The sequence below is a fragment of the Oreochromis niloticus genome, linkage group LG22 (assembly GCF_001858045.2).
Source record: "Oreochromis niloticus isolate F11D_XX linkage group LG22, O_niloticus_UMD_NMBU, whole genome shotgun sequence".
In the NCBI taxonomy this organism is placed as follows: Eukaryota; Metazoa; Chordata; class Actinopteri; order Cichliformes; family Cichlidae; genus Oreochromis; species Oreochromis niloticus.
The window spans coordinates 37,331,540-37,351,598 of NC_031985.2; positions in this window are offsets into that span (position 1 = coordinate 37,331,540).

Here is a 20,059-nt window from a genome sequence, read left to right on the forward strand (position 1 = left end):
AACATAATGTCTCATTTCATTTTATGAAGATGACTGTCAGATGTATCTACCCCTGAAACACAATGACCCTAGCCCCCCAGGCCTATTTTAGAATGTCTTAAGGATATCAGAGCATGGCTGGCTCTGAATTTTTTAAATTTTAATGAAAACTGAGGTCATTATATTTGGGCCGAGTGGCCCTGGTGTCCCACCACCTGATTTGGGTCCTTTCACATCCTGTGTCAAACCATTTCTTACTTGGCATAAAAATTGACACAGCTCTTAAAATAAAAAAATAAAAAAATACAGTGGTGAGAAATAGCTTTTTTCACCTGAGGCAGCTCTAAACTCAAACCTTTTATCTCTTTTTGTGACTTAGAGAGAGTTTTACATGCATTTGTGACCACTCGCCTTGATTATTGTAATGCATTTTATTTTGGCATTGATCAGGCCTCACTATCACGCTTACAAATGGTCCAGAATGCTGCTGCTTGCCTGCTGACAGGGACACGCACATTACCTCTGTTCTTGTCTCTTGACACTGGTTGCCTGTCCATTAAAGAATTCATTTTAAAATTTAATTGTTTGCTTTTAAAGTTTTAAATGGCTTGACTCCTACTTACCTGGCAGACCTTCTACACATATACACTCCACAAAGGTCTCTCAGATCAACTGACCAGCCACTCCTTGCTGTCCCCATGTCAAGACTGAAACACTGGGGGGACCGAGTATTTGCTGTTGTGGCCCACAAATTATGGAATAAGTTGCCCCTCCATATTAGGCTGGCCCCAACACTTGAGATCTTGAGATTTTTAAATCACAAACACACCTTTTCTCCAAGGCATTTTAGGAGTAGTACCAGAGTCAGCTTCTAGTCAGTATTAGTCCATTTTTGGTCACTTTTAATCTCCTTTATTTTGTTAATTTTATTTTTTTGGATATTTTATTGTCTATTTTATTCAAGTTTTACTGTTTATTTTTAACTTTTTAACTTTTATCATTGTCTTTGGAAAGTACTTTGGTCAACCATGTTGTTTTTAAAGTGCTCTATAAATGAAGTTGGATTGGATACCTCCACACACCTTGTTTATTCATGCACCTGTTCCTGATGCCCTCATTGTGATCTCTTGTTAAGGGAATGGCAGCTCTTCAGTCTTTGCTGGATTGTTGTCTTGCAATAGTTAGTGAAACTTGGCTCCAAGCCTTAAGGTATTGTTTCCACTTACCTGTGAGGGAGATCCTTACCTGTGTTTTCCCTGTCCTCAGGTTTGTCACGGAGTGATCTTGACAAGTTCAGTTGAGTTGATGAAGCATTTTTAACTTTAGTAAACAATAGCATGGATGCATGAATTCAAACTGGTGAGAAATAAATGCAGGGACTAACAGTAAAGATTTAAAACTGTTACCTGGTTTTGAAATTATGCATTTGGGTCTTTACTCTGTCACTCAACAGTTTTCATGGACTACATATTTACACTAGAGAATCCTTTGGAACCAAAACACTTAGGTTCTCTGGAAATTGGCCAGATATGATCTGTTTTGTTTTTCTACTGTTGATGTTTTAAACTAGTAGCTTTAATAGATTTTTATTTTAGGGTAAAGTGTGTATGATGGTGCTTCTCTGTAGAAGTGAATCACCAGTTAAATGTACTGATTATTCAGGGGATCTATAAACATAAATTCAGTGGTTGAGGTGGTTTAAGGGCTACTGCCACTGAGATATCAATATCAGTGGTGCCCCAGTGGTAATGGGTTGGCGTGTGTGTGTGTGTGTGTGTGTGTGTGTGTGTGTGTGTGTGTGTGTGTGTGTGTGTGTGTGTGTGGAGGAAGGGGAAGCAGATAAACAGAGCAGCCTGGGGGCAGGTTGCGAAAGGGAGGGGAAAAAAAGCTTTGTAATATCAGAGCACATCCTACTGTCCTCAAGTGCAGCTTAACATATTTGCATCTTGGTCATGCTTTGAAGATTCCAGGATTTCTCTGGATCTGGACATTAAGCAGGAATTTTTAATTCTTTACTATCAGACAGTCTAGTATGTACTTGTTTAAGAGCTCTGTGCATGCATGGGTGGATGCATTGCACTATATGTGCACTATAAAGTTTTATTGATGAGTCAGTAATGAAGTCTGTTTTGCATCATTTTTTTTTTTTACTGTGTATAGGTATACAGCATGTATACTTGAGGGGAGTTGGAGCATTGTATTTGTTTACCATATCTGTGCAGAATATAGTAATGACAAAGATTTAGCTATTGAGTAATTAGAATGATTAAGTAGTGAAAGACTCATCTTGTACCATTACAATGACAAATCTCTAATTTTGAGCAAAAAACAAAATTTAAGTACCTTCATGAGTAGTTTAAAAAAAAATCAAAGCACTAAAATGAAGAATGTTACCACCATGCAGAAAATGTTAATTATGCCACTTCAGAGGAGCTTCTGAAAGGATAAGGAAAGCTGCATAAATTTAGCTGTAATCCAGGCAGGCAGAACTCATTTGCAGGGATGGTCTTATCTGGGCACTGCAGCTTTCTCACAAAATTAACCTTGGATATTTGGGCCCAATTCAGCTAGCGTTTGATTCCCCTCTCCCTCTCTCGCTCTCTCTCGCTCTCTCTCCCTCTCCCTCTCCCCCCCTCTTTCACTCACACACGTTGCCTGCATACAACCCCTCACCCTTCAAGCCACTACAATCCCTTCCCCTCTGTTTGTCTGTCTATGTGTTGAGTTTATCATTACAGTTGAAGCAGGGATGAAAGAAAACAAGTAAAATGAGAGAGAGATGGCTAGATAGCTGTAACAGTAAATTTGCATTTGTATACAACTATTATGGCTCTCCATTTCTGACCAATTTTTTTTGTCATTCTGTTTTGTTTTTTTTCTGTTTTTTGGGTTGTTTTTTTATATATCATTCTGCCTAATGCTGGAAATACACTGGGTTACAAGGCTGTGTTTCATTCATTTCAGGGAGTCAGACCATCACCAGGCTGGTGCTGGCAAAAGGTGATGGGACACCTTAGGAAGCTTGGCTGATGGCCAACAGCAACACATACAACTGGACCTCTCCTGGTATGGCAGGAAGCTCACAGTGATGTAGATCGGACCCCACTGGAGGAAGAATGGATTCTTCAAGTGGCCAATGTCAGCAGAGGAGGCAAAGTCCCGAGTCATTGAGCTGTGGAGTGATAGGATAGGCTGGGCTTCAGGTAGACTCATAGACTGGGACCCACAGGTCCCCCTGGAGGCTTGGGCTGTGTAGGACCCTCTGGAGGGTGGGGTTACACAGGGTACACAGACCCCAATGGACACTCGGACTGGTGCTGCACAGAACCTATTGAGGGCTCGTGTTACTTGGGCTGCACAAGACACAGTCTTTTCTAACTGGGGCTGTGCAAGGCACACAGACCACACTGACTCAGGATGCACAGGAATCCTTGGGATGCGCAGAATTATCCAGCACAGGTTGTTCAAAATTAGTCAGCACAGGCTCATCAAGATTCACAAGTGTAACCAGCTGAGGCGCAGTCTGTGAAGCGGTCTAAACAGATTGATATGGAGCTGACAGAGTCTGGATAGCAAAAAACTGAGCCATTCCACTCACATCACTGTAACCTTAGCTTGAGAAGCAGCTGGCAAGCAGGTCTGCAGCAGTGGTGAAGAGGGAGGTGGCTTGTTCCTGTGAAGTCAGGATATCTTGAGTCAAATGAGTGGTGAGGCTCTGCCCTGATCTGAGTTTCTGGAATTGTCCTTTCATGTGAATAAATGAGGAGAAAAGCCTCCAAAATAATTGGTTACTGAAGCAGTTAAGGGTGTTTCTCAATAATTTCTCTTATGGCTGAAAGTCTCACATAACCTTAATCTCCTTAGAATCATAAACCTGTGCACAGATCTTGTAAAACCTTGGAAACCATTACAGTAGTTGCACATCCAAGAGTCCATGTTATGTTTGTGTCATCTGTCTTCTGTCCGACCACAATGTTTTGTTTCAGGGATTAGAGCATATAGAATAGAATAGAATAGAATAGAATAGAATAGAATAGTCCTTTATTGTCATTGTATATGTACAATGATATTGTCGGTGCTACCCACCAACTGCGCTATATAAAATATAAATAGTAGACAGCAGGAATATATAACTAAAACAATCAAGAGGAATATATACAAAAATAGGAGAAAGGCACGCATTGGAAAAAAAAAAACAGTTGCAAAGTGCTTGGAGGTAGTGCAAAGAAAAGACTTGGTCTGAATGGACTCGCTGTGTGAGTGGCCTGAGTGATGAAGGTTACTCAGATGCACGGTGTAGATATTAAAGGTACTGCACTGCTGTGGTGTGAATCGTATCTGACTCCAATTTTTTCATGTAAATGAAGAGTCTTCTTTACACGCTGAGGCTAATTATGGAATTCCACAGGGTTCAGTGCTAGGACCAGTTCTGTTTACATTATACATGCTTCCCTTAGGGAGTATCATCAGAAGACATAGCATACATTTTCACTGCTATGCAGATGATACCCAACTTTATCTATCCATGAAGCCAGATAACACACACCAGCAAGTCAAACTGCAGCAATGTCTAAAGACTTGGATGAGCAGGATGTAATTTCCGGCTTCTAAAATCAGATCAAACAGAGGCTATTGTACTCTGCCCTAAAAATGTTAGAAATACTGTATCTAATCAGATGTTTACTCTGGATGACACTGTGAGAAATCTTCTTGTTTTTGATAAGGATATGTACCTAAGTGCACTCACTAACTAATGTGTGGGACTGCTTTTTCCCATTTCTGGAATATTTAAAATCTAATATCTAAAATTAGAAACACTCTGCCTCAGAGTGTTGCTGAAAAACTATCCATCCATCCATTTTCATCCGCATTATCCGAGGCCGGGTCGCGGGGGCAGCAGCCTAAGCAGAGAAGCCCAGACCTCCCTCTCCCCAGCCACCTCCTCCAGCTTATCCGGGGGAACACCAAGGCGTTCCCAGGCCAGCCGAGAGATATAATCTCTCCAGCGTGTCCTGGGTCTGCCCCGGGGCCTCCTCCCGGTGGGACATGCCCTGAACACCTCACCCAGGAGGCGCCCAGGAGGCATCCTTGTCAGATGCCCGAACCACCTCAACTGGCTCCTTTCGATGTGGAGGAGCAGCGGCTCTACTCTGAGCCCCTCCCGGATGGCCGAACTTCTCACCCTATCTCTAAGGGAGAGGCCAGCCACCCTTCAGAGGAAGCTCATTTCTGCCGCTTGTATCCGCGATCTCGTTCTTTCGGTCACTACCCACAGCTCATGGCCATAGGTGAGGGTAGGGACATAGATCGACCGGTAAATTGAGAGCTTCGCTTTTACACTCAGCTCCCTCTTCACCACGACGGACCGGTGCAGCGTCTGCATCACTGCAGCCGCAGCACCAATCCGTCTGTCGATCTCCGGCTCCCTTCTCCCATCACTCGCGAACAAGACCCCGAGATACTTGAACTCCTCCACTTGGGGCAGGAACTCATCCCCGACCCGGAGTGGGCACTCCACCCTTTTCCGGCTGAGAACCATGGCCTCAGATTTGGAGGTGCTGATCCTCATTCCCGCTGCTTCACACTCGGCTGCGAACCATTCCAGTGCGAGCTGGAGGCCTTCACCTGATGAAGCCAACAGAACGCAAAAAGCAGAGATGAGATTCTGAGGCCACCAAAGTGAAGGTCCTCCGCCACTTGGCTGCGCCTAGAAATCCTGTCCATAAAAATTATGAACAGAACCGGTGACAAAGGGCAGCCCTGGCGGAGCCCATCACCCACCGGGAACGAGTCCGAATTATTGCCGGCAATGCGAACCAAACTCTTGCGATGGTTGTATAGGGATCGAATGGCCCGTAGCAATGGGCCAGACACCCCATACTCCTGCAACACCTATTAATATTTAATATTTATTTATTTAGGACAGTGCATGTTAATGAACATAAATGTAAAAAAAAATTACATGAATGTAAACATGCCAGATTATAGCCAAAGGCTAATTTCCATCTGTTGTCCTTAAACATAAAAAAATAGACATAATAATTCATAAAAATTCTTCATTCATTCATAATAAAAACTCCATCACCAAACTTACACATACACACCATTCTGTTCCCAAATAAAATATTAAAATTATACAACTCATACATGATCACACAGGACACCCCGAGGGACACGGTCGAATGCCTTCTCCAAGTCCACAAAACACATGTAGACTGGTTTTGCAAACTCCCATGCACCCTCAAGTATCCTTGAGAGGATAAAGAGCTGGTCCAGTGTTCTGCGACCAGGACGAAAACCGCATTGTTCCTCCTGTATCCGAGGTTCGACTAGCGGACGAACTCTCCTTTCCAGCACCCTGGCATAGACTTTCCCAGGGAGGCTGAGGAGTGTGATCCCCCTGTAGTTGGAACACACCCTCCGATCTCCCTTCTTAAAGATGGGGACCACCACCCCGGTCTGCCAGTCCAGGGGTACTGCCCCTGATCTCCACGCAACATTGTAGAGGTGTGTCAACCAGGACAGCCCTACAACGTCCAGAGCCTTCAGGAACTCGGGGCGGACCTCATCAACACCAGGGGCTCTGCCACCAAGGAGTTGTTTAACTGCCTCAGTGACCTCGCCCCCGGAAATTGGCGGGTCATTCCCCTCATCCCCAGACTCTGCTTCCTCCTCGGAAGACATGTCAGTGGGATTAAGGAGGTCGTCGAAGTATTCCTTCCACCGCCTGACAATTTTCTCAGTCGACGTCAGCAGCGCTCTGCCAGCACTATACACAGTGCAGGTAGAGCACCGCTTTCCCATCCTGAGACGCCTGACGGTTTGCCAGAATCTCTTCGAGGCAGTCCGGAAGTCTTTTTCCATGGCCTCTCCGAACTCCTCCCACACCCGAGTTTTTGCTTCAGCCACTGCCCGAGCCGCATTCCGCTTGGCCTGTCGATACCTGTCTGCTGCCTCCGGAGTCCCACAGGCTAACCAAGCCCGATAGGACTCCTTCTTCAGCCTGGTGGCTCCCTTCACCTCTGGTGTCCACTATTTGGTTCGGGGATTACCACCACAGCAGGCACCAACCACCTTGCGGCCGCAGCTCAATGCAGCAGCTTCGGCGATGGAGACGTTGAACATGGTCCATTCGGACTCAATGTCCCCAGCCTCCGCCGGAATGCTGTTGAAGCTCTGCCAGAGGTGTGCGTTGAAGATCTCGCGGACTGGGGCCTCTGCTAGACGTTCCCAGCACACCCTCACTACACGTTTAGGTGCACCGGGTCTGTCCAGCATCCTCCCCCGCCACCTGATCCAACTCACCACCAGGTGGTGATCAGTTGACAGCTCAGCCCCTCTCTTTACCCGAGTGTCCAGAACATATGGTCGCAGGTCTGGTGATACGATTACAAAATCGCTCATCGACCTGCGGCCTAGAGCGTCCTGGTGCCACGTGCACTTATGGACACTCTTATGTTCGAACAAGGTGTTCGTTATGGCCAAACTGTGATTTGCACAGAAGTCCAATAACTAGTTCATGCATTTATTACTTCTACACTGGACTACTGTAATTCATTATTATCAGACTGTCTTGAAGAATACTTTGGTTGATCCAAAATTTTGCAGCATAAATACCAACAGGGACTAGAATGAGAGAGCATGTTTGTCTTTGTCTATATGTCAGGTCGGGTATTAGACGCCACATCACTAGGGACATCTCAGGCCCTCCAGGGTATCCACTCCCCCTGCTGGTGGCTGACACCCTCAGACATCGGTGTGTTAGTGGTTCTTGGTGTCCGGGGACGGGGCCGGCTCATTCCCGGGGGCTGCTTGGTGGGGCCTGGCGCCTGTGGCTCAGTCAGACCCTTTCGGTGGGTGGGGCGCCCTCGGCCTCTGGGCCTGGGGCTCAGTCCTCTCTGGCACAGCTGGCTGCCGGCAGAGCTCACGGGCACGTCACTGCAACTCCCTCTGGCTTCTGCTCCGTGGCTGCTGGGTGACCCCTCAACTGGGGCTCTCCTCAGCTCTTTCTGGCAGTGTGGCACGGTTGCCCCCCCCGTTGGTCTTCCTTGGACTCTTGCGCTCTGGGGGTCTCTAGATGTCTAGAGCCTGGATCTCCTCCATACCGGCTTCATGCCCTGGGGGATGGGGCTATGGCTCCCCACACTCTCTAGCAGATCATTACATGAAGGAACCTTTTGAATACAAGTGTGCTCATGCTCACAGGTGTACACACGGGTGCTCACAGACACAAACTACACCCTTTTTGCCTCCTACCTCAAAGCACACTGTGCGCTGTTGATCTCACGTGCTGCACAATAATATTCAATAATTAGTATTTACTGTTATATACACATAGATTATCACGATGATGTTGTTTATTATATTGCTCTCTTTTTTGCTTGTTTTCTTTTTTTTTTCTCAACAGGGAATCCAGGTGATAGATATATATATGTATTTTTTGCCCTACCACCTTTTTTTTGTGCCCTTTATCACCGTTCCTCTTCCCTGCTGTTTTTCTTTCCCTCCCTCTCTTTCTTTCTCCCTTTCCTTTCCCCTAGTCATGTCTGTCCTGTATGTAACAACTGAAAATAAAATAAAATAAACAATAAAACCAAAGATCAATCAAATGGACCGATACGGCAAGGCCGGGATGGTCCACTTGGTATAGTAAATCCATTGGGCATCTTTCTTGGCCTTTAGACAATAATTCTGATGGCAAAATAACCAAATGGGAAAGGTGGAAAAAAAACAAAAAAACAAAAAAGTAGAATGAGAGAGCATATTTCTCCCTTATTGGCTTCTCTTCATTGGTTCCTGTTAAATCCAGAACAAGAAGGCCCCATCTTATTTTAAGTGAAGAGCACTTAGTACTATGACACCTTATACACCTTGGTATACACCACAGGTTACATACAACCACACAGAACTGTATAGACCCATCTTTGTTCGCTATAAGAACTATGGGCTACAGCAGGCGCTGTGGGATTCTTCTTAAATTTCCAACATAGCAGTCCACCATAATCTGGTGAATACCCCCTTGGCACCTTACTGGTTCTCTATGTTGCTCCTAGAACAGCTGCCATCAGCTCCATCATTGGGCATTCCTGATGCAGGTGCCCTTGTGGTCACCTCTAACGCGCCTGCCTCGGCATATCATAGCTCTCTCTGTGTGGAGAGCAGTGAAAGAGAGAGAGAGGGTTACTCACCTGCATATACGGCCACTGCTCCACAGTCAGGGCCATTGGAGTGGAGCTGGGGAGCGTCCTTCTCAGGGCCAGAACAGCTAACTGTCCCCCACCAGTTGCAAGCAGCCCATGGTTTCCTCCATCCATGCTTCCAGGTGGTTCTTGGTTAGCGTGACTGCCACCTGCTGATGTCAGTGGACCCATTGTCTCCCCAGGAAGCCCCTGCACGAACTGCTCCCAGATCACCACATTCAACAGCTGCTCCTCCTCCTGTGACAGCCACGGCTAAACCCATCACACCCCCGCATCGAGAAGACGACACGCAAATGTGAAAGGTCGGTCCTTCACATTAATTCTGCTACTGCGAAATCATTGGCGGTGAGATAATTAGTTGCACCTTCCCTGCTAGCCTCCCTTGCACCACTCACATCCCCTGAACCCACTGCACCATCCCTTCTCTGCAGCAAAGCTGGAGACCATAGACCACCACAGTGTTCTAAAGAGAGTTTTGGATGTTTGGATGCTTGTTTCCCCTTTAGACCCTTGGACCCCCGTTTCCTTCCATGCAGAAATATACAGCACATTCTGGTGACTTCACTGTGAATAAAAGCGCACTAAACTCTGATTCTAAACTCTGACCATGTTGGTTGTGCTCCTGCCACTGAGGAAGGGCAGGTTGGTCAGCACGAACAAATACTTATGACCAGAGAGCTCATTTCCCTCACTCAAACTTTGGCCAAACAAAACACTTTAGCTCATCCCTGTCTCCTGCTAACCCTCTCCCCTCATCCTATTGTAGGGTCTGCTTTGCAATATAAAGCATCTTAAGACAACTGTTGTGATTTGGCGCTGTATAAATAAAATTCAGTTGAATTGAACTGCATTGCCTGGTTGCTTGAACCACTCCAGAAGTGTTCACAGGTGAGTTGGTGCTGGTTTTTCTTACACAGTGTACTTCAGTGTCCCAACAACAGAGAAAAACCTATGAGTTGGACAGTTCAAAAATTGTCTTTTGTGTGCAGCTGCTGCATGATCGTACCCTTAAATAAGCCTAAGCAGTATTAAAAACTAACACCCATCTCTCTTTTTTTAACGATTTTCTCACTAGATTCTGCAGTGTGTTCGATAAGTCCCAGTACTGCAGCGCACCGTTTATTGAATCTAAAGAAAGGTAAGTGGAGCATTGCTGATTTTTTTCATAGATTTCTGGATACTGGCAAAGGAGACACGCTGAGTGGAAAAAGCCCCCTAAGGAGCCTTTTTGAATGGTTTAAATGATGAGCTGAAAAATGAATTAGTTGATGGAGAATTACCTACTTCCCTTGACTCTCTCATGTCATTATGTATGAAGACTGATGATGATATTCGCGAGCACGGGCCATTCAGGAACTCCAAAGCGCAGAATTCCTTGGGGGGTGTTTTTTGCTACTGCTTCCTGCAGAAATGCTCCAGAGCCGGTCAGGAAAAGCAAAAATGAGGCAGACGACTCCAAGAAACAGCCTATGCAGCTGGACTGCACTGGCCTTCCCCCACTGAACACAGCCAAAAGCTTGCAGCTGGTGAACACTTATATTGTACCCATACCAGTAATGGTATGGGTACTGGTGGGTGAGGACTTAAACATCCCCCCTGTGTTCCAGGTCCATGGATCACTTCGTCTTGGTCTACTTCGACAACATTCTCATCTTCTCAAAATTACCCCAGGAACATGAATCCCATGTCTGGCAAGTGTCATACACAAAAAAAGTCCTCCAGTTCTTTTCCAACTCCAGGACCCCCTTGGTAACACATTGCCCTTGATTTTGTTACCAGTCTCCCTCCATCCTCTGGCAATAGGATAATGCTGACCGTAATTGATCATTTCACCAAAGAAGCACATTTTGTGGCCTTACCTAAACCCCCCTCAGTTTTAGAAACCACACAGCTCCTTACAGATCACGTGTTCCATGACATCAAGTTGGACATGGTCTCAAACCGGGGTCCCCAGTTTCTCTACCAAGTCTGGAGGGAATTCTGCTCTGCTCTCAATGCTAAGGTCAGTTTGTTCTGTGGTTTTCACCCACAGACCAATGGCCAAGCTAATCGGGCCAATCAGGAACTTCTGTGTTGTCTGTTCTAACCAATCCACTTGGAGTTCACAGTTAACCTGTGTATGACTATCCTCTCTTGGATACCACCGCTCAGGGCATCCCATCGCCAGTACCCTGACAAGCCTGGTGGATTGCCGGGTGGCTCCCATTAGGATGAGGTAATTTCACGGTCCTCTGTTATCCCTGGCTTTTTGTTTTTCTATCACTTCAGTCTCTCTCTAATATGTTACAGTTTGTTTTTATCTGTGTATCTGTGTAGTTGCTGACTGTCATTCATCCCTGGATTGTTGAACTATCTAGTTATTCAAGCTCTGGGTCCTAGTTGAACTTTTCCTCATGTGTTTTTTCCAAAGGATCTACCATTGTCTTCTCCTTCCTCTGCACAGATCTTCCCTCGATTTCCCTCCCTGGAGTGTGGTGAACCTGCCTGTTTGACAGAGTGTGTTCTAAACAGTGTTGAGCAAGTTACTTTGAAAAAGTAATTAATTATAGTTACTAGTTACTTTTTCAGAAAAGTAACTGAGTTAGTAACTGAGTTACAAGATTCTAAAAGTAATTAATTACATGGAAAGTAACTATTGCATTACTCTAAAAAAAATGTTTAACCCTCTGGGGTCCAGGGTATAATTGGCCATTTTTAACTACTTTTGATTTGACCTCTACATATCACCTTTAAAAACTGTTTATTTGCCTTGTTTGGTATGAATTTACAGTTATGTTTTCATTTTGACATACTATATTAACTCAGTTGATCTAAAATCAGACAAAAAGCATAAAATCCGAGTAGAAAAAGTTTTTACTGTAACAACCAAAAACATGTTTAATGAATCATATTTCATAACTTTAAATGCAAATATAAATTGTCAATTTTAAAATCATATGCACAAGTTTTGCAAACAAGAAAGTTATTTGCAGCCATTTACCTTTTACCCCTTTTTTAATAACCATTTCAAAGTATTTACATAACAATCAGGTGTTCTGCATTCAACAAGATGCCACACAAATTATTTGTGCCACTCCAAATATTTCTGTCTACTATAAAGGAGAACATCACAAGCCTGATACCTGCAGGTCTGACAGCAGGTGTATCACTCCTGCTGTTCTCTACCTGGAGACAGCAGTCGCATCATTGTTCCGACACACAACACAAAACTATCCACAACACTACACACTAACTACACAAGACAACACATTAACTACACACTCCAAACATGCTAAACATCACAAATCTCTCACATCTCAAAACTCGCTCTCTCTCTTTTTCTGCTGTCTTTCTTTCTCTCTCTCTCTCGCTGTCACTCCTAAAACTTCCCCCTCTTCCTAAACGATCAAATGTCATGTTGCCATATCATTTTTTGATTGGTCGACATGGTGCATTTTTCCACCAACACGAAAGGGCTGTTTTTTGTTTTGGGGGGTTTTTTTTGATCATAAGCAGAGAGTGCTTGCTAGCGCTGTCCTTAGATAGTAAACGTGATGAAACTATTGAGGAAAAAACACTGCATATATGTTGTTTATCATGACTCTGGTTTTACGTGGCCTATCAACACAATTTAAAAACTGGTATATATCACCTTGTTGCTTTGTCATCTTGAAGTGGTCATGTGATTGGCCTACCACGACTACTTTATTCTTCCTCAGTCAAACAGCAGCACTCATGAGATTGTTTTGCCCCCTTAGCTCCAGGTGTTGTGCCAAAAAGTGATCGTCGGGCAGAAAGTTATTGCCGTCCGCAGGAGCGCGCGCAGCTGCTTAAAGCTGTAGCGCCCAGATTACTTAGAGCTACTTCCATTCAACTGATGTAAGATGCGGTAAGCTGAAGACAGCTTCAACCGTCTGTTTGTTGGAAAATAGTAACGCGACCGCACCGCATTTTCTTGTTAGTAACGGTAAGTTAGATTACTTGTTACTGAAAAAAGTAACGCCGTTGGTAACGCAGTTACTTGTAATGCCGTTATTCCCATCACTGGTTAACTGTCAGTTTGCTGACCATTGGCTGAAAGTTGCAATTTTGAGTGGCTGTATCTGTGTTTATAGTGTCTGAGTCTCCTCGTGTTCTTTGTCACGTCATCATCATCTGCTGTGAACTTGTCCATCAGTATGTTTTCTCCCTAGTCTTAGTCTAGCCAGTCAGTTTGTTCCTCCGTGTTGGCCCGAGAGAGAATAGGGCAGACTCTGGCTATATTTTTTAGATGATAAAATCCAATTTTGGTTACATGTTTAATATGTGGGATAAAACCAAGCTCACAGTCAAAAATAACACCCAGGTTTTTCACTTGTAGCGAAGGACATAGTGAAAATGCCTGTAATTTAGACAAGAGTTTCTCTCTCTGAGCCTCAGGACCGATGATTAAAACTTCAGTTTTGTCCTGGTTAAGCTGTAAAAAGTTTTCTGCCATCCAAGATTTTATATCTAGAATACAGTTAAAAAGGGCATCCATTGGTCTGGTGTCATCCGGAGACACGGAGATGTACAGCCATCATCTGGCCAATCCACCACCTTTCATTGTTTATACCTTTACAAAAAAAAAAAAAAAAAAATCATCGGCCCATAAAAACAAAAAATCAGCCCGGTATGCCCGATGGCCAGTCCAGTTATTGTCGTGCCATCAGTTAACCCTTGGGCACGCATGCTGTGGCATGCGTGCCCAGGGTTGCCGACCCCTGCTTTATGACATCATAGATAATCCAACTCTGTGTCATGGAAGTATTCATTTTAGCCATGATAACAGTGAACATTGAAGCCCTTTAAAACATACCTGTTAATCACTTCATGTGCTACTCAGTGCTACTGACATGTCTTTTTGCTTAGTTTTATCACTTTAAATTTCCCAATATCCATGCCGCTACAACTGCTACTGAGCTCGAAATCCTACATGTGTGGGGGGTTTTTTAAAAATTTTGAATCATATGTCCTCCTCTTGACAGGAATAGTTGGAATATATCTGCCATGATCTTTTACAATGTACTGTGCTTTATAATGTCAACTGTATTTAGTGCCAAAGTAATAGCAATCATAAAGTATAATAGAACATGAATAAGTCATAAGCTCCCATGGTGTGATAAATTTTGTCAGCATCTGGACATGTACCAAGTTAACTTATATTGCCTTTATTATTGTAATTGAGTTCTGCAAGAGAGATGCTTTCAAGGCATTCAGAACCATTGAATTGTGATTTCTCCTACTGCAAAAGCATTTTTCCTCTGATGGTGACAAGATAATATTCAACTAGATGCAATGAAGGCAAGTACTGCAGCTGCAAAAGCTTTTTCCCCAACTCTGACACTACCCGTAACACTCACTGCCCACCCCTTTCACATCATTTTGGCAGTGTGTCACCTGGAGACTGATGATCCTGACAACGTCACTTGTCCCCATCTGTAACACTAATGTCCCTGTCAGGTGATGCCAAGAGAAAACATAAATCAGCCCGTCTGTTTGTTTGCTAATGGGACAACTCCTAATGTATATACCTCCGAAAATTCACTCTGTGTGCTGGAAACATGCTAGTTATGCCTTAGTGTCCGTGAGCCATGAGCTTTCAAAGTCAACTAAAGCTCCAAAATGAAGTTTTCTCTTTTAAAATTTTTTTTAAAGAGACTATGAGCCAAAGCTGTTCACAGCCTCACTATGTCTACATTTAGGCTGTTTACATCTGAAGGTTCTTTATCTTTGAACAAAAAGTAGTAAGAAGTGAGTTATACTGGCCATACAAAGGTTGGAGTGGATTCAGTGTATAACAGAAGAAATCCTCTTGAAAAAATATTGATTTAGATGCTTTTTCCTCCCTTCTGAAATAACTCATATAAGCATTTTTGAAACAAACCGACAACTACTCTTTCACCTGGATGCTGAAGAAGAGAAGTCAAACTCACCCTTTTTCTGTCACGTTCCTGGGTCTGTTGACCCAGCGTTTTAAGTTTTAGTTTTTTTGGATGTTGTTTATGTTTAAGTTCATTAGATTAGCGAAGTTCATTTGGTTATTAGACTCCTTGTGTTTTCTTCCCCTGTATTTAAGTTTCCCTCACCCTTTGTGTTTCATGCTGCATGTCTTATGTTATCAAGTTTGTATTATCACATCTGTCTCATGTTTCCTGTTTTATTTTGAAGGAGTCGTGTGTTCCTTGTTCATTGTATTTAGTTTCACGTCCCTAGTCCTGTCATTAGGCTCATGTCAGTCAGCTATTCCTCCATGTGTTCCCACTTCCCCTAATCACCTCCTGTGTATTTAAGTCCTCTGTTTTCAGTGTGTCATTGTCAGGTCGTCTGTTGCCCATGCCATATTTCCCACGCCATGTTTCTAAGTTTCATGTCTAGGTTTTTCTTGTTGTTTGTTTAGTTCTCCCAGTTTAGGTTAATGTTAGTTTTACTTCAGTTTGTCTTGCCCTTTGTTTGTACCTTTTTTTATCAGCCATATTAAACGGCTCGCTTTTTGTTAATACTCAAGCTTTGGTCCAAGTTCCTTTGTGTCTGCATTTTGGGTCCACTCTTCACAATACATACAGTCTGCCCTCGCCAGACTGTGACATTTTCCACATTTCCTTCCCGTTTTATTCACCAGTTAGCCACCAATCATGACTACTTTCCTTTGTCCATGAAATATAATATTTTAATCAACTGAGGTTCAAGCCCAACGAATGTCTCATAGTCTGCCAGTCCAGTACATGTCAAATATAGATTAAGGTAAGGTGTGAATAGTGTACATTGCAGTTGTTACTGGAACAACAACATCCATACATCTATTGTTAATGTATTCAGGACTGCAGTCAACAACCTCCTCAATGTTCTCACTGCACAACCTCTGCAGTACCAATCCGTCTATAACACGTCTTGGTTACTGAGTAACATTGTAGTTCCAAAGCAGTTTCTAAGCCTGCTTTGCGTTTGGAAACACCTTCCTGAATGAGCACATGGTTGTAGGTAACCTCCTCACTCTTTGTTTGTAGTGAGGCTGACGCAGCATAAGGTTGTGATCTGCTTTCCCCAGAGCTGGCATCCACTAGGTTTGCATACAAAAGGTCTACATGCTGTCCACATACTGACAAAGCAGGTAATATTTTATCCAGAGTCACATCCCCAGATATTAACATTAGCGCTTCAGGATGTTGTGTTTGCATTTTAGCAACAGTGGAGTGGGTGATGTCACTCAGCATCTCCGTGCCAGAGCGTAAAGGAATGTATATAATGACAAAAATAGTGTATGTGAATTGTCTCTGCAAGTAATAGGAACATAGACTGCAGCCACTATACAGCCTCCTCCCCTCATCAGGTATACAGGGGACCAGACTGACACGGGACCTTGTTTTCATTGTTAGTAGTTGATTACTCAAATGAGTCTTGGTGTGTAAGGATCCATATCCATACCCAAACACAAAACTACTGGAGAGGCTGCCGCCCTAAATGGCCTCGGAAGCATACCATAGCGCTCTACCCTCTGGGCTGGTTTGCAGTGACCGAACAAGTCCTACCCAGTCTGTATAATGTTTGGTAGCTGATTCCTCACTGGGAGCAGGTGCCCACAGGCACCTGTTCAACACAGACACAAAACACACCAACACAACATGCGGACCTATTAGGGCGTAACTCTGCTCCATAGCAAAGCTGAGCTTTTAACAGCCCAAATAGGAGTATCCAAGATAGTTCTGATTATAAAATAACAATAACTGTACAAACGCTCTGGAAATATTTGTAAGGACAAAACTGTACATTGTAACTGTAAACCACAATGTGTCAACAGTTGATTTTTTATTAAGTCCTGGGCCTCAGGTACATCTACAAGTTAACAAATTAATTCCAATATGCTCTCACTACAGTATTACTCAAACATTGTTATTGGAGTATGACAGCTAATCAGGCAGACTCCAAACTAGCTCTGTAGTATTTGTTAGGGTAGGTTTATTATGCTTTTAAAATCTAAAAAAAAAAACCCATCTAAAACAATTTTACAAATACAAAGGTGTCATACTTGTGCTTATAATGTTTCCTGGTACATACATCATAATGATTTAGAAATTCTTTCAGGTAGTGCATGCAGAACATTGGGTGCTGTGATCTCACATGCCATTCATTCACCTTTAAGTGCTTTGACATTTCGGTTTGCCTTTTATCTCAAAAATGGATCTTCAAGCTGATGCACTGCTTTTGATGCTCTCAGTCATTTTGCAGTAAAATGTGATACATTCTACACTGCTCCCTCATCTTTTTCAAATGGGAGTTATTAGTCACCAAATAAGCTGAACTTCATTCAACAGGGCTTGAGAAATCAGTCCCTGGATGAACTCAAGAGATGATTGTTTAAGGACATAATGTTTGCTTAAAGAAACATTATAACATCTTTGCCGAGCATGTCTTTATGACAAAACGAAGGCTTTTTCACAGAAAGGTCCACCCGTTAATGTTATTTCCAATGGACGGATAGCACATGGATAACAATGAAAGGAAGAAAGCAGTTCCTCACATTTTTTTCTTATTTGACTGAAATTAAGTGGAAGAAACTGCAAGACAATTAACTGTGCTTTTTATCAGGGTTGCACAGTCTGAAAGAGGTTTAGTGGTGGCCCGCCTGTGCTGCCAGCTACAGTCTTTCCCTTTGCTTTTCACAGCCTTTGTTTATCTCATTTTTCAATTAACCTCTACGATTTAACTCCATATATAAAGCGGGGAGCATGTTTGCTCTAAAGAACAAAAAAAAATATCTTTTTGTCTCTCTCTCCCTCTCTTTCGCACACACACAGAGACACAGACATGCTATCTTTTCTTTTTCTGTTTCTCCATCTATCCCTCCGACTCCTCTCTCTTGGCTGCAGTGTTCTTTCAGCCCAGAATGCTGAGCTTCACATTGCCTTCCAGGGTTTTAGCAGGCATGAGGCTGTATGTGTCAGATTAAAGAGGGGAAATCTGTAGCATGCAGGGAGAGCTTTGTAGATATGGCAATTTGGTGATAACTTCCTCTTCTCTGCCCCCTCCCTCCTGCCTCCTCCTCCACCTTCCTCCCTCCTGTGCCTTCCATTTGCAAGGACAGCAGAGGACTGCTACTGGAAAGATCTGCTAGACAATCTTTTTCCCAGATCTCGTCCTTTCTGTGAGTTATCACAAAAAAACTCAAATGCATGTTTATTGTATTCTGACAGTTTCTGACTTTACTTACTAACTCAGCTGATATTGAAATTTATATTTTAATTAGAGAACATCTCAGTTATTGTCTGCAGAAAAGTATTCCAGGCTAAATTATGTGTTGCCTTCACACCTGAGAAATTTGTCATTCTCTTTAATCCAGTCCACTGATTTAATGAAAAAAAAAGAATCACTAATTTAAAAGAGAGGGTACTGTTTCATGTTGTTCTGTCAGGGGTTAAAAGAAAGTCTGAACCCCAAAATGCACAACGGAAACTCCATGATAAATCATTCCTAATGAGGGAGGCACAGGAAATACATGGCAAATCAAAATGAATTAACTGCCTGAAGAACATAGAAAGAAATTGTATTATTTTCATTTCTCTATCAAAGGATTATATGAATCCATTACCCAGTGCCCAAAGACACACAACAAGTGTTTGCCCATGTGGTCCCCGTTCTCCACTCTTTCCTTCGTGGTAGGATTCAATTCAATTTTCAATTAAATTTTATTTATATAGCGCCAAATCATGACAACAGTCGCCTCAAGGCGATTTATATTGTACAGTAGATTGTACAATAATAGATACAGAGGAAAAACCAACAATCATATGACCCCCTATGAGCAAGCAATTTGGCGACAGTGGGAAGGAAAAACTCCCTTTTAACAGGAAGAAAGAAACCAGGCTCAGGGAGGGGCGGAGCCATCTGCTGCGACCGGTTGGGGTGAGAGAAGGAAAACAGGATAAAAGACATGCTGTGGAAGAGAGACAGAGATTAATAACAGATATGATTCAATGCAGACAGAGGAATATTAACACATAGTGAGCAAGAAAGGTGACTGGAAAGGAAAAACTCAATGCATCATGGGAATCCCCAGCAGCCTACATCTATTGCAGCATAACTAAGGGAGGATTCAGGGTCACCTGATCCAGCCCTAACTATATGCTTTATAAAAAAGGAAAGTTTGAAGGCCAATCTTAAAAGTAGAGATAGTGTCTGTCTCCCGAATCCAAACTGGAAGCTGGTTCCACAGAAGAGGGGCCTGAAAACTGAAGGCTCTCCCTCCCATTCTACTCTAGGAACAACAAGTAAGCCTGCAGTGCGAGAGCGAAGTGCTCTAATAGGGTGATATGGTACTACAAGGTCATTAAGATAAGATGGGGCCTGATTATTTAAGACCTTGTATGTGAGGAGCAGGATTTTGAATTCAATTCTGGATTTAACAGCGAGCCAATGAAGAGAAGCCAATACAGGAGGAATCTGCTCTCTCTTGCTAGTCCCTGTCAGTACTCTTGCTGCAGCATTTTGGATTAACTGAAAGCTTTTCAGGGAGTTGATAATAATGCATTACAGTAGTCCAGCCTGGAAGTAATAAATGCATGAACTAGTTTTTCAGCATCACTCTGAGACAGGATATTTCTAATTTTAGAGATGTTGCACAAATGGAAGAAAGCAGTCTTACATATTTGTTTAATATGTGCATTGAAGGACATGTCTTGGTCAAAAATGACTCCAAGGTTCCTCACAGTGTTACGGGAGGCCAAGGTAATGCCATGCAAAATAAGAATCTGGTTAGATACCATATTTCTAAGATTTTCAGGGCCGAGTACAATAACCTCAGTTTTATCTGAATTAAGAAGCAGAAAGTTAGCGGCCATCCAGGTCTTTATGTCTTTAAGACATTCCTGCAGTGTAACTAATTGGTG